The sequence below is a fragment of the Dermacentor albipictus genome, chromosome 10 (genome assembly GCF_038994185.2).
Source record: "Dermacentor albipictus isolate Rhodes 1998 colony chromosome 10, USDA_Dalb.pri_finalv2, whole genome shotgun sequence".
NCBI lineage: Eukaryota > Metazoa > Arthropoda > Arachnida > Ixodida > Ixodidae > Dermacentor > Dermacentor albipictus.
Window position 1 is genome coordinate 101,270,096 of NC_091830.1, and position 13,043 is coordinate 101,283,138.

At 57.9% G+C, this 13,043-nt stretch overlaps 3 non-coding genes across 3 annotated transcripts; 1 reads left to right on the forward strand and 2 right to left on the reverse strand.

Moving 5' to 3' along the window:
- Positions 1-267: 267 nt before the first annotated feature.
- LOC139051105 (5.8S ribosomal RNA) lies at positions 268-420 on the reverse strand. The gene has a single exon (XR_011509236.1). It is a non-coding gene; the product is annotated as a 5.8S ribosomal RNA (ribosomal RNA).
- A 1,234-nt stretch (positions 421-1,654) lies between these two features.
- Positions 1,655-3,469, reverse strand: LOC139051122 (small subunit ribosomal RNA). Its single transcript, XR_011509251.1, has one exon. It is a non-coding gene; the product is annotated as a small subunit ribosomal RNA (ribosomal RNA).
- An 8,113-nt stretch (positions 3,470-11,582) lies between these two features.
- Positions 11,583-11,771, forward strand: LOC139051151 (U2 spliceosomal RNA). Its single transcript, XR_011509273.1, has one exon. It is a non-coding gene; the product is annotated as a U2 spliceosomal RNA (small nuclear RNA).
- The last annotated feature ends 1,272 nt before the right edge of the window (positions 11,772-13,043 follow it).

A 13,043-nucleotide genomic window follows, 5' to 3' on the forward strand; every position in this document is an offset into this window, starting at 1 on the left:
TCGAGCTTGGACCGCTCTTTCCCTGCAGGTATCCGACTCCATCCTGCGGCGGTCTTGCCAGAGGCGCGCACTCGTCACGCTGCAGTAGTAATGCCTCGTTTCCGTCTCTTCGAAGATTTGGCACGACGGCTCGCCACCGTCTCCTTCTCGTGAGGTTGCTGGCGCGTGGCTTTAGCGCTCAACGTACTGTCCATGATGCCGACGCGGTCAAAACGAGTCGACGGACGCACGTTCCCTGTGCGCCGAAGGCTCTCTTGATATGTGATCCGACCCTCAGACAGACGAAGCCAAGGGAAGACCCAAGGCCGCAATGTGCGTTCAAAGAATCAGTGCTCAGTGTGTCCTGCAATTCACACCAAGTCTCGCAGCTGGCTGCGTTCTTCATCGACCCGAGAACCGAGTGATCCACCGCTTAGAGTCGTGAAAAATAGTTTGTTCAATTCAGTACAGTACAACCAGTGTTTCAGGCACGTGGCGTCTCCCTGTGTGTGGTTTCGAAGAGCGCCTTTCGGCGTGCGCTACTCCTGTTTCGCTCTTTCGTTCGGCGGTCACGCGTTTCCGCATGACCGCTGCTGATCCAACAGCCTACTCGAGACGAAAGACAAGAGCTTGGCGCGCGCGTACTCGCGCAGCTCTCCAAAGCCACTCGGCCAGTGCCAGGGACGGCTCTCTGCGCCGGAGCCACAACAAGTCTACTTGAGGCGGAAGACGAAGCCAGCAAGGGCCTGGCCGCAAGTGCGTTCGAATACGGGATTACAGTCCCTCGTCTGTCCGTACTTCCTCTTTCGACGTGCGGCGCCTTCCCAAAGCGCACAAGTCCGCAAACCGCAGAACGCTTCCGACGTAGCAAAGCCGCGTTTCCTTCGGTACTTCGCAGCAACGCCGCCTTTCCCTCGGCGGCGGGCAAATAGCCTGCAGACGTCGTCGCATTGAACCGCGAACTCGACACCTCGCGCGTCACGAGCGGGAGCCGACCGGCAGCCTCCGGCCCTTTCGGGCGCGGTGGAATTTGCCGCGGAGGACGGGAGAGTGCTTTAGGCCACGGTTCCTTCCGTACTTGGCAGCCGCACCCTCAATACCGCCGGTTCCATGACCGACCGAGCGCCGCACCGTTCCTTTAGTACTTGGGCAGCAACAAAGTCGGGTCGTTACTCCACACTCGCCGCAGGAAGCGACCGGCAGCCGCCAGCCTTTTCAGACTCGGCAGCGTTTGCCGCGGAGGACGGGAGAGCGCTCGCACCACGGTTCCGTGTGTACTAAGCGGCAGCGGCATTAGCTCTCGACCGTCAGTTCCTTGACCGACCGCACGCTTCGCCGTTCCCCTCGTACTGGGCAAGAGCAGCAGGTCGGGTCGTCTTACTCCCATTCCGCGCAAGAGTGCCGAGGCGGACTTCAGAAAGCCCACCCAGTGTGCGTTACGCCGTTTCTACCCGCGGGCGCGGCCAAGCCAACCGTCCAAGGTTGCAGCCGGCGTCCACTGGGCGCAACAAATTTGGCACGGGGCGCCCTTCGAAATTCGGGCAATCCCCGGCATGTTCGGGTATAGCCGTCCCCGCGTCCAAGCGGGGCCAGCGGCGGAAAGCGTCGGGCGCAGCGAGCTGCTTCACCCACACGGGGTAGAAACAATGGCGCTCGTCACCCTCGAACAATCCGGTAATGATCCTTCCGCAGGTTCACCTACGGAAACCTTGTTACGACTTTTACTTCCTCTAAATGATCAAGTTTGGTCATCTTTCCAACAGACCGGCGCAACCGAAAGGCCGCGCCGGACATCGGTCCGAAGACCTCACTAAATCATTCAATCGGTAGTAGCGACGGGCGGTGTGTACAAAGGGCAGGGACGTAATCAACGCGAGCTTATGACTCGCGCTTACTGGGAATTCCTCGTTCAAGGGGAACAATTGCAAGCCCCTATCCCAATCACGAAAGAAGTTCCACGGGTTACCCAGTCTTTTCAGACAGGGATAAAGACACGCTGCTTCCTTCAGTGTAGCGCGCGTGCGGCCCCGGACATCTAAGGGCATCACAGACCTGTTATTGCTCTGTTTCGTGCGGCTAGGAGCCGCTTGTCCCTCTAAGAAGGTTGTAAGGTGCTGGGAACCCCGCACCTATTTAATAGGCTAGAGTCTCGTTCGTTATCGGAATTAACCAGACAAATCGCTCCACCAACTAAGAACGGCCATGCACCACCATCCACCGAATCAAGAAAGAGCTCTCAATCTGTCAATCCTCCCAGTGTCCGGGCCGGGTAAGTTTTCCCGTGTTGAGTCAAATTAAGCCGCAGGCTCCACTCCTGGTGGTGCCCTTCCGTCAATTCCTTTAAGTTTCAGCTTTGCAACCATACTTCCCCCGGAACCCAAACACTTTGGTTTCCCGGAAGCTGCCCGCCGAGTCATTTGAGTAACTCAGGCGGATCGCTGGTTGGCATCGTTTATGGTCAGAACTAGGGCGGTATCTGATCGCCTTCGAACCTCTGACTTTCGTTCTTGATCAAAGAAAACATTCTTGGCAAATGCTTTCGCAGTAGTTCGTCTTGCGACGGTCCAAGAATTTCACCTCTAGCGCCGCAATACGAATGCCCCCGTCTGTCCCTCTTAATCATTACCTCGTATTCCAAAAACCAACAGAACAGAAACGAGGTCTTGTTCTATTATTCCATGCAAGTTTATTCAGGCGACTCGCCTGCGTTGAGCACTCTAATTTTTTCAAAGTAAAAGCACCGGCCTTCTCGAGGCACACAATGAAGTGCACCAAGAAAGGACCGGCATGATGTTCAGTCCGAGCCGTCGCATCGGGTAGATGCACTACTCGTCTGGAACTGAGATCCAACTACGAGCTTTTTAACCGCAGCAGCTTTAGTATACGCTATTGGAGCTGGAATTACCGCGGCTGCTGGCACCAGACTTGCCCTCCAATTGATCCTTGTTAAAGGATTTAGAGTGTACTCATTTCAATTACGGGGCCTCAAAAGAGTCCCGTATTGTTATTTTTCGTCACTACCTCCCCGTGCCGGGAGTGGGTAATTTGCGCGCCTGCTGCCTTCCTTGGATGTGGTAGCCGTTTCTCAGGCTCCCTCTCCGGAATCGAACCCTGATTCTCCGTTACCCGTAACAACCATGGTAAGCAAGTAACCTACCATCGAAAGTTGATAAGGCAGACACTTGAAAGAAACGTCGCCGGCTCGTGGCCATGCGATCAGCACAAAGTTATCCAGAGTCACCACACAATACGGGCCGAAACCCGATCGATCTTGGTCTAATAAAAGCACCCGTCGCCCAAAGGGCTTCAGGCTCACTGCATGTATTAGCTCTAGAATTGCCACAGTTATCCAAGTAGGAAGAAACGATCTAAGGAACCATAACTGATTTAATGAGCCATTCGCGGTTTCGCCTTATTTCGGCATGTACTTAGACATGCATGGCTTAATCTTTGAGACAAGCATATGATTACTGGCAGGATCAACCAGGTAATCGTTCAACTGCGCGTCCCGCCTGTCAAGCAGGCCGGACGCCGTTTTTGCGATGCCGAGGCCACCTTCAGGCGCCCCAGCACGCTTCGTTCTTGCAAAGAGTAGCACTTTGCACAGTCCGAGACGACGGCGTTCGAGCTCGCTACGGCGCCCTCCCCGAAGGGCCGGGTATCGCCACGCGGCAAGAAGCACGCAACATTCTCGATAGACTGGTTGTGTCGACTCGATCACGGCTTGCGGTTTCTCTTGAGCCCGCAGCACAGGTGGACCGACCGACACTTGCAACGTAGCCGAGACGGCAAAGCCGCCAGGCGACGGGTCACGCCCGCGCCTTCGGCGCTTTCGCATTTGACTCTTCCGAGGACGATGCGGAACACAACTCGATATCGTGGAGAAAGCGTCGTCCGACAACCAGCCCCTAACGCATCAAGCGGATGAGGCTGCAGACGTCAGCTGTGGGATCCACGGGAGCGATACCGGGGACACGCTTGACGGGCACGAAGCCCGCCGCATATCAAACACCCAGGTCGCTTTTGGGGGCGACTGCTCTCTGGGACCCCCATATAATAGCAGCGATAAGTTCCCAAATCTCCATGGGGCCGTACTCGTGCCACTTTCGACGAGCGTTTGGCGAAAATCGTGCCGCCTCGCAGCGCCGCGAGCGAGATGGAAAGCTTACGTCGGCAGCGCAATGCCGAAGTCGTGAAAGCGCAGCGCGTCGACCGAATGCGCGAACGGCAATCTCTCGCCTATGGACAGCGCAGTTTCCAGAACAATCCCCTTTCTGTGCCCCTACGGGGCCACACGCTAGCGCGGCCCTTTCGCCGTTTCCGAGCACGAGTGCGACCGGCGCGGGCGGCGTGCTCGACACCCCGGCTGACGCCGTTTCGGACTTTGTCTCTTCGCGCGCTCGCGCCAACGTCGCGGCAAAACGACGACCTCTGCGCGGTTCTTTCCCGGTTCCCGGCGTGCTATAGTGCAGCCAGCCGGACGGTGACGACGACTCAGTCGCGGCCGTGCGGTGGCTTGTACGCCAAAGTTGCGTGACGGGCGTCGAGCTCCCGCCGCGGCCCGGCTCAGGTGGTTTCGGACTTCTGTCTCTTCCGAGCGCTCGCGTCGTCGTGGGCACGATTCTCGAATGCGGAGCGGTGCGCGGACACCACCACGAACACGCGCAAGCCGAAAACGGCACTACGGTACAACGTCGGCCAGGGCGGTACGGCCCCTTATATGAGCAGCGATAAGTGACCAGACGTCCACGGGGCCGTACTCGTGCGACAAGGCGGCGTACTGCGCCGAGCCGAGCGCCAATATTTGGCCTTGGCACGGCCGATTTGAGCTCTCGCGATCGCCGCGGTACCGCCGCTCACCGATTCAAGGCACGCTAGCGCGGCCCCTTCGCCATTTTTCGAGTAAGAGTGCGAAAAGCGCGCGCGGCGTGCTCGACGCCCCGGCTGACGTAGTCTCGGACTTAGTCTCGCTCACGCCGCCCCGGCTGACGTCGTCTCGGACTTAGTCGCGCTCACACCGCCCCGGCTCACGTGGTTTCGGACTTCCGTCTCTTCCGAGCGCTCGCGTCGTCGTGGGCACGATTCTCGAGTGCGGAGCGGTGCGCGGACACCACCACGAACACGCGCAAGCCGAAAACGGCACTACGGTACAACGTCGGCCAGGGCGGTACGGCCCCTTATATGAGCAGCGATAAGTGACCAGACCTCCACGGGGCCGTACTCGTGCGACAAGGCGGCGTACTGCGCCGAGCCGAGCGCTAATATTTGGCCTTGGCACGGCCGATTTGAGCTCTCGCGATCGCCGCGGTACCGCCGCTCACCGATTCAAGGCACGCTAGCGCGGCCCCTTCGCCATTTTTCGAGTAAGAGTGCGAAAAGCGCGCGCGGCGTGCTCGACGCCCCGGCTGACGTAGTCTCGGACTTAGTCTCGCTCACGCCGCCCCGGCTGACGTCGTCTCGGACTTAGTCGCGCTCACACCGCCCCGGCTCACGTGGTTTCGGACTTCCGTCTCTTCCGAGCGCTCGCGTCGTCGTGGGCACGATTCTCGAGTGCGGAGCGGTGCGCGGACACCACCACGAACACGCGCAAGCCGAAAACGGCACTACGGTACAACGTCGGCCAGGGCGGTACGGCCCCTTATAAGAGCAGCGATAAGTGACCAGACCTCCACGGGGCCGTACTCGTGCGACAATGCGGCGTACTGCGCCGAGCCGAGCGCCAATATTTGGCCTTGGCACGGCCGATTTGAGCTCTCGCGATCGCCGCGGTACCGCCGCTCACCGATTCAAGGCACGCTAGCGCGGCCCCTTCGCCATTTTTCGAGTAAGAGTGGGAAAAGCGCGCGCGGCGTGCTCGACGCCCCGGCTGACGTCGTCTCGGACTTAGTCGACGCCCCGGCTGACGTAGTCTCGGACTTGGTCTCGCTCACGCCGCCCCGGCTGACGTAGTCTCGGACTTAGTCTCGCTCACGCCGCCCCGGCTGACGTCGTCCCGGACTTAGTCGCGCTCACACCGCCCCGGCTCACGTGGCTTCGGACTTGGTCTCTTCGAGCGCTCGCAGCCAGGTCGGGGCCGACGCCGACGTCTGCGTGGGGCTTCAACGATTCCCGGCGCGACGCAATGCAACTGCGCGCAGGATGCCAGCGACTCCGCCGTGGCCGTGCGGCGGTGTACACGCAGAAGTTTCGTGAAGGGGTATCGAGCTCCCGCCGCCCCGGCGGACGTGGTTTCGGACTTTAGCGCTCGCAGCGATCTCGCGGCGATCGCTGACGTCTGCGCGGTTTCAGGTGTGCTACGATGCAGCAGTCTGCCGCACGACAATTTACGGAAGCGAGTGCATTCCGCCCCGGCGGACGCGGCAGCGGACTTTGTGCCTGCGGGAGTGCTCTTGTTGCTGTAAAATTTGAACGGGTGCAGCTGCGCGAAGCAAGTGTACACATTTTCTCTCTCTCTCTCTCTCTCTCTGCCCCTGAGGCGACTGTAATTTTAATTTAAATGCAATTGGAGGCGGGAGCAACCTGATGAGAGTAGGCGGACTTCGGCACACCTTGTAGTTTAGAAATTGTTTTCAAGCTTTGAGGACATACACAATCGCGCCATCTGCTTTCCCCGTCTCTTTGGCACTTCATAGTGTGTGCAGCATGCTCTGCATTCCAAAGAAACGCGCCTGTTTCTCCCCCTCTCTCACGTTCTTCTTGTCTTTCTTGCTGCTCTTGTGAGAAGTTGCTATGCTCTTTACTCGCTGTAAAATAGAATGCTTGCGCGAGCCAACAACTTGCGTGTCTTTCTTTTTTTTTTTGTTGTTGTTGTTTTTTTCTCTCTTCCCAAGACGTTTCTGCCATTATTCACTAGCTCTCGTTCTTAGTATGCAACGGAGCGTTAGCTCGCGCCATCTACCTTTCTTTCTGTATGGCGAAGGCCGTAGGTTTTCCTCGTTCCGCACACAGATGGCGCGGATGCGTTTTCGCGCCAGTTTCGAACGACCTCGCTGTACACATGTTTCTCATTTAAAAGTTTCAAAGGGGCTTGAGAAAGGGCGTGGTCCTTTTTTCTTGCGCAAGGCTGAGCTTTCCAGCTGTGCTTAAGCTATGCTAGCATGTGTGCGTATATGTGTGTGTGTGTGTGTGTGTGTGTGTGTGTGTGTGTGTGTGTGCGTGCGCGCGCGCGCGTGCGTGCGCGTGCATATGTGTGCGTGTGTGTGTATACACGCACACGGTAAAGATGATGGGGTAGCGCTATTTCTTTCTTTCTTTCTTTTTTTTTTAACAACACCTGTGCTCCACATGGCGATCTTCCTGCCCTCTATGTTTCCGGTTGGAAGGAGTGCGCAGCCTTTTCTATATTTATTTTTTTTTCCATTCTCTTTCATTCGTACATGAGGCGCGCTACCTAATTCTAGCGGTCGAATCGACACGTTGCAATCCGTCCCGGCCTGTGCCGTATGAAAACTTTCAGTGGGCCTTGCGGTAAATAAAAGGAAATGAGGGAAATGCGCGTAGTGTATTACACTTGCGCACGGGCTTGAAACGAAGGCCTCAAAGAAAGCCGCCTTGAGCGGTCGCATTCAGACGGAAGTAAACATTCCCCTTGCGCGTGTTTTCCGCTCGCCTGTTCCGTTTTCTGCGAGGTTGCCTTCGTTGGTTTTGCCTTGCAAACAAGCTTGCGCTCGGGTCTCGTTTCTACGCGACGGCGTTTCGTTAACAGTGAAAGACTGAGGCGTCGCGAGTTGATTCGCGAGATAGAGAGCATAGAGTCTCTAGACGGGCTGGGTTTTATAAGATTGCCCACGCTGTTGCTGAGGTTACCAATGTCGCCAGGGCACCCGCAAGGCAGTGGTACAATGGAGTGAAGTGAAAGACATCGCTTCTCGGCCTTTTGGCTAAGATCAAAGTGTAGTGACACCAGTGAAGACGATGGCGACCCCATCACCCCTAGGCAGGAACGCCAGCCGGCCCGTGAGGATGGCACCCTCACGGTGTTCTTTCCCGTGCCCCAAACGGTCCGGTGCTGCGAAGAGGGCTGCCGAGCTGCCTATGCCGCGGCCAAATGGACAGCGCGGCGGCAGTCCCTCCAGCGGCACCTGGAACTCGAACACGGCACCAGGATCCGGCGCACCATCAACGTGTGCACCATCTGCGGCGAGACACTGGGGCTTCGACCAGCCTCTCACGCCTGCCTGGCTGCAGCCAACTTGACTGCCGCCCCCCCTGCTGCCCTGCCACACCAGTGTGGCAGTTGCCCAATGTCCTTCCCCACAAGGAGGGGCTTGGGCAACCACGAGCAGTGGCACAGGAGGGAGGCGGCACTGGCGGCCAGGCGTGATCTCGCCGCGGGTGCTGCCACTGGTGCGTCGGAGCAGGACAGCGACAGCACCCCCGCAGCAGAGCAGGACAGCACCGAGGGTCCCGCTGAGGACCCTCCTGGAACACCAGCAGTGGCGACCGGGCAGGCCGCCGACCAGGAGCCGTCTCCCGTGGCACCTCGGGGAACACCCGGACACAGCAGCGATGGCGAGATGGCCGAGGCACCTTCTCCGCGGACGCCAAACCAGTCAGGGCGGACCGCGGCCTCGGCCTCCCCTTCTCCAACACCATCGCTGCCGTCCAACCGAGGCAGCCCGGGAGCACCAGTCTCCGAGGCTCACGAGCTGGCGGCCATGCAGGAGCTCTCCCCGGGCAGGGCAGAGGTGCAGGACCATGACGGAAGCAACCAGGACTTCGGGACCCAGGACGAACATGCTGGTACCACACGGCCAGAGGGCAGTGCGTGGACCTTAGCGGACGAAACGGCAGAGCTGCGGGCATTGAGCCGGTTGCCTGAGTCTGCTGGGGAGTGGGCACGGTTCGAAAACATCCTTGACCGTGCCATTGCAGCCGCAACTAAACACCTGCGGCTGCCAGTCGGGGACTCGCGCCAATCACGGAGGCGCGAGGTGAACCCCGACAACCCCCAGCAGATACAAACTCTCTACAGAAGGAACCGGCGCCGGGCAGTGCGGCTAATCACTGAAGGCCCGTCCCAGCTCTGTCCGATCGACCCCCACGCACTGCAGGACCACTACTCGAACCTCTGGTCACCAACACCCGTGGATACCAGCATCCTGAGGTCAAGGCTTCCAGCCACCGAAGAACTGGACTTGTGCCCCTTTACACCGGAAGAAGTCGCAGCCAAGCTCCGTAAATGCGAGAGTACAGCTCCAGGGGAGGACCGCCTCACGTACCACCACTGGAGGCAGGTGGACCCTGAGGGCAGGTTCCTGGCGGCGGTATACAACGTATGCCTCCAATACCGCCGCACGCCCCTGAGCTGGAAGTCGACGAGGACTATCCTGATATACAAGAAGGGCGACCGCGAGGACCCCACAAACTGGCGACCCATTGCCCTTGGTCGCACGATCGCCAAACTGTATGCCGGGTGTCTCACCACCCGGCTGCAGAGGTGGTTGGGCGACCATGCGGTACTGTCCAGGTGTCAGAAGGGCTTCCTGCCGCACGATGGGGTGTTTGAACACAACTTCGTGCTGCAGGGACGCCTGGATGATGCTAGGACAGGAGGTGGGGAGCTGTGCGTGGGGTTCCTCGATTTTGCCAACGCTTTCGGCTCGGTCGCCCATCAGGCCCTCGTCGACGCTGTCCGCGGCGCCGGCGCGGGGGAGGCCTTTGCTACCATCGTTGAAGACCTCTACCGCGCCAACACCACCTGCGTCGTGGCAGCAGCTGGCATTACGGAGCCAATCACCATCGGAGCTGGGCTGAGACAGGGCTGTCCTCTGAGCGGCCTGCTTTTCAACCTGGTGGTGGACCCGGTCATCCGTGCAGTACAGGGAGGCGATAGGCAGCACAACATCCTTGCCTACGCCGATGATCTGACGCTGCTGGCCGCGGATCCCGCCACCCTGCAGAGCCGCTTGGACCGTGTAACAGCCCTGTCGGCCCGGCTCGGGCTGCGACTCAACGCCGCCAAGTGCCGGTCTCTACACCTGTCTGGTCGCCACCCCGTGGGTACACGGCCCACCTCTTTCACCGTGGGTGGCGACCCGATTCCGGCGCTTGGCGACTTCCAGGGGCACAAGTTCCTGGGCCGTCCAGTGGGGTTCAGGGTGCTACCGGACGAGACGACGGTCGACGAGGCCATCCACCTGGGCAGAAAGCTGCTCTCCTCTATGCTCGCCCCATGGCAGAGGCTGGATGCTATCAAAACATTTTTGTATCCAGCCCTCAACTTTGCCATGCGGGTGGGCCTTGCCAGCAAGGGAGAGTGGCAACGCCTGGACGAGGAGCTCCGCCCGCTCATCAAGAAGACCCTGTACGTGCCAGCCAGAGCTTCCAATGAATACTTGTACGGAAGCTCACAGGCTGGCAGTGCAGGGATCCCACTTGCGGCGGAGCTCAGCGACATCTGTCGGGTGGATGGAGCCTTCAAGCTACTGACGTCGACCGACGTGGAGGTCCGGGAGCGTGCAGCAGGAGAGCTCGAGGGCGTAGTGTCAAGGCGGCTGAGACGACCCGCGAACACCGAGGACATGGAGGCCTACCTCTCAGGCGAGACGGAGGGCGACTTTCGGCAAACGTCCACACAGGTCCAGTCTGTGTGGACGGAGGCCCGCAAAGCCTCCCGTCGCCTCTCCGTCGCCTGGGAGCTGTTGGAGCATGGAGCCCGCATCAACTGCGGGGAGGCCTCTGTGTCAGCGAGGAACCGCCACAAGCTGATCAAGACCATCCGGGCGCTCCTCTCCACCGAAAGGGACCAATCTCTGCAAGACAAACCGAACCAGGGCAAGGCGATGGTGTGTGTGGCGGCCGACCCGGCAAACTCACACTTCATGAGGTCCGGCCGCTACACCCATTTCATCGACTGGCGCTTCATTCATCGAGCCCGACTAAATCTCCTCCCCCTCAACGCCACAAGACTCTGGGCACCCGCGGCGGACAAAAGATGCAGACGCTGCGGGTATGGGGAGGAGACACTGCCGCATGTACTTTGCCATTGCATGCGGCAGAGCCGGGCCATGACGGAGCGCCATAACACCATCGTCGCCAGAATAAAAAAGGCTGCTTTGGGTCGGTTTACAGTCATTGCGGAGAACCAGGTCGTAGGCAACACATCACTCAAGCCCGACCTGGTACTGGCCCGTGGAGAGGAGGCACTCATCCTGGACGTCTGCTGCCCTTTCGAGAACAGGCTGCAGGCGTTCCAGGACGCCCGGAAGGCTAAGGAGGAGAAGTACGCCCCTGTACAGCGTCATCTCCTCCGGCGGTTCCAGCGTGTGACGGTGGACGCGGTGGTCGTCGGCTGCCTTGGCAGCTGGGATGTGGGGAACGACCGGGTGATGCGCAGGCTGTGCAGTAGGTCATACCTACGGACACTTAAACGCCTGTGCATCAGTGACACAATAAGCGCCTCTACAAAGATTTTTAGAGCCCATGTCGGCACCTCTTAATGATCTTATGTTTTTAGAGAAGCGCCATTTTTTGCACTGTTTTACACCTTTACAGTTTTAGTCTTTTATTACTAACACCACTAACTAGTTTTTTTTAGCCATTTGTTTGCGTTTTTAGATTATACACCTTTTATTCGTTTTCTCCTTGGTTCTGTAACTTGTATTTTTTGATGTTCTGTAACTAGCATGAATAAAAACTCTGTTCTTATCAGCTTAATATCTGATACGGGTTCTATATGGACCCACGATATTAAACCTATTTTTGGAAGTTGGCGGAGTGCTTGAAGCCTGCTTCACCTCCGCCGCAGGTCGGCCCGGTATTGCACTACCTCCGGGATCGGCCCCCGCTCACTTAGGTGAGACTTCATTCAATCAAAATGAAGAACACAAGCTCGAAGCGAGCACTCACGTGACACGCACCATTCCCATACTATACGCAACGATGCCGGTGTTTCTGAACGATTGTCTGCTGTAATGAGCTACTTGGGGGGGGGGGAAGGGTGATTAGCCGTGGGTTTTGCAATCAATGTAAGTCCCACTCAAAGCCAACACTGCATTTTGGAGTTCACTATCGCTTTGATCCGTAAACGACAGCAAGCTCGCCCTGCGAAAATCCGCTGCCCTAGTGGAAGAAAGGTTCCCTATGAAACAAAAATGGAGTGCCCGATTTCCGGCAACATTTTCGCTGCAGTGGGACCGAGCGCCTCGAAAACAAACTTGTCGTATGGCCAAGTGTGGCGAAATATATTCAAGGGTTCAGAGGTGCCTCAGCTTTCCAACCTGTATGTTATGAATACCTGTTGCTACCTTTTCGTCATCATCATCCTGCTGGCTACGACCACTGCAGGGCAAAGACCTCTCCCATAATTCTCCAAGCACCCCGGTCACGTGTAAGCCCGGTCACGGTCGCCGTCTAGTGCCTGCGCCCTTCCTAATCTAATCTGCCCTCCTAAATTTCCGCCACCCCGTGCTACGCTTCCCTTCTCTTGGAATTCAGTCGGTAACCCTTAATTGATGATCTTCCCCCCACATTGCATGCCCTGCGCACGCCCATTTCTTTTTCTTGGTTTAAACTAAGGTGTCATTAGCTCGCGTTTGTTCGCTCACCCCCCGAATCTGCTCTATTCTTATCCCCCGTAGCGCTACACCCATCATTCTTCTTTCCAAAGCTCGTCGCGTCGCCCTCAGTTACCCTTCGGTAATCCTTAAGGTCCTTCGTTGCGGCACTCGTGGCATCTTTCTCATTTAAATAAGGCTATTTCGTTCAGTTTTGGGGGAAAACTCAATGAGCTAGGCGCGATTGTGTCCCCGGCGCCGCTCTCAACAAGATGGCGGCGCCCAGGCTTTTTGCCTGGTGGTTCGGCTTGACGCAGAACACGCCTGCAGGGCAGTGAAGCCGCATTGAAGGGGCAACGAGCGGCGCAGTGAAGCGCATGCTCGGGCGAAAAACGCGAACATCAGCCAAAAATACAACCAAATGGCCAAATACGAATTTCCGTTATGGGAAATTGGAGTTCAGTTGGCGCGTTGCGCTCGCCTAAGGTAAAGAACATAAATGCGAGTGCCACATCAGCCAAGTCAATGCTGAGGATCGCGTATCATTTCTTATTTTTTTTTTCCCCT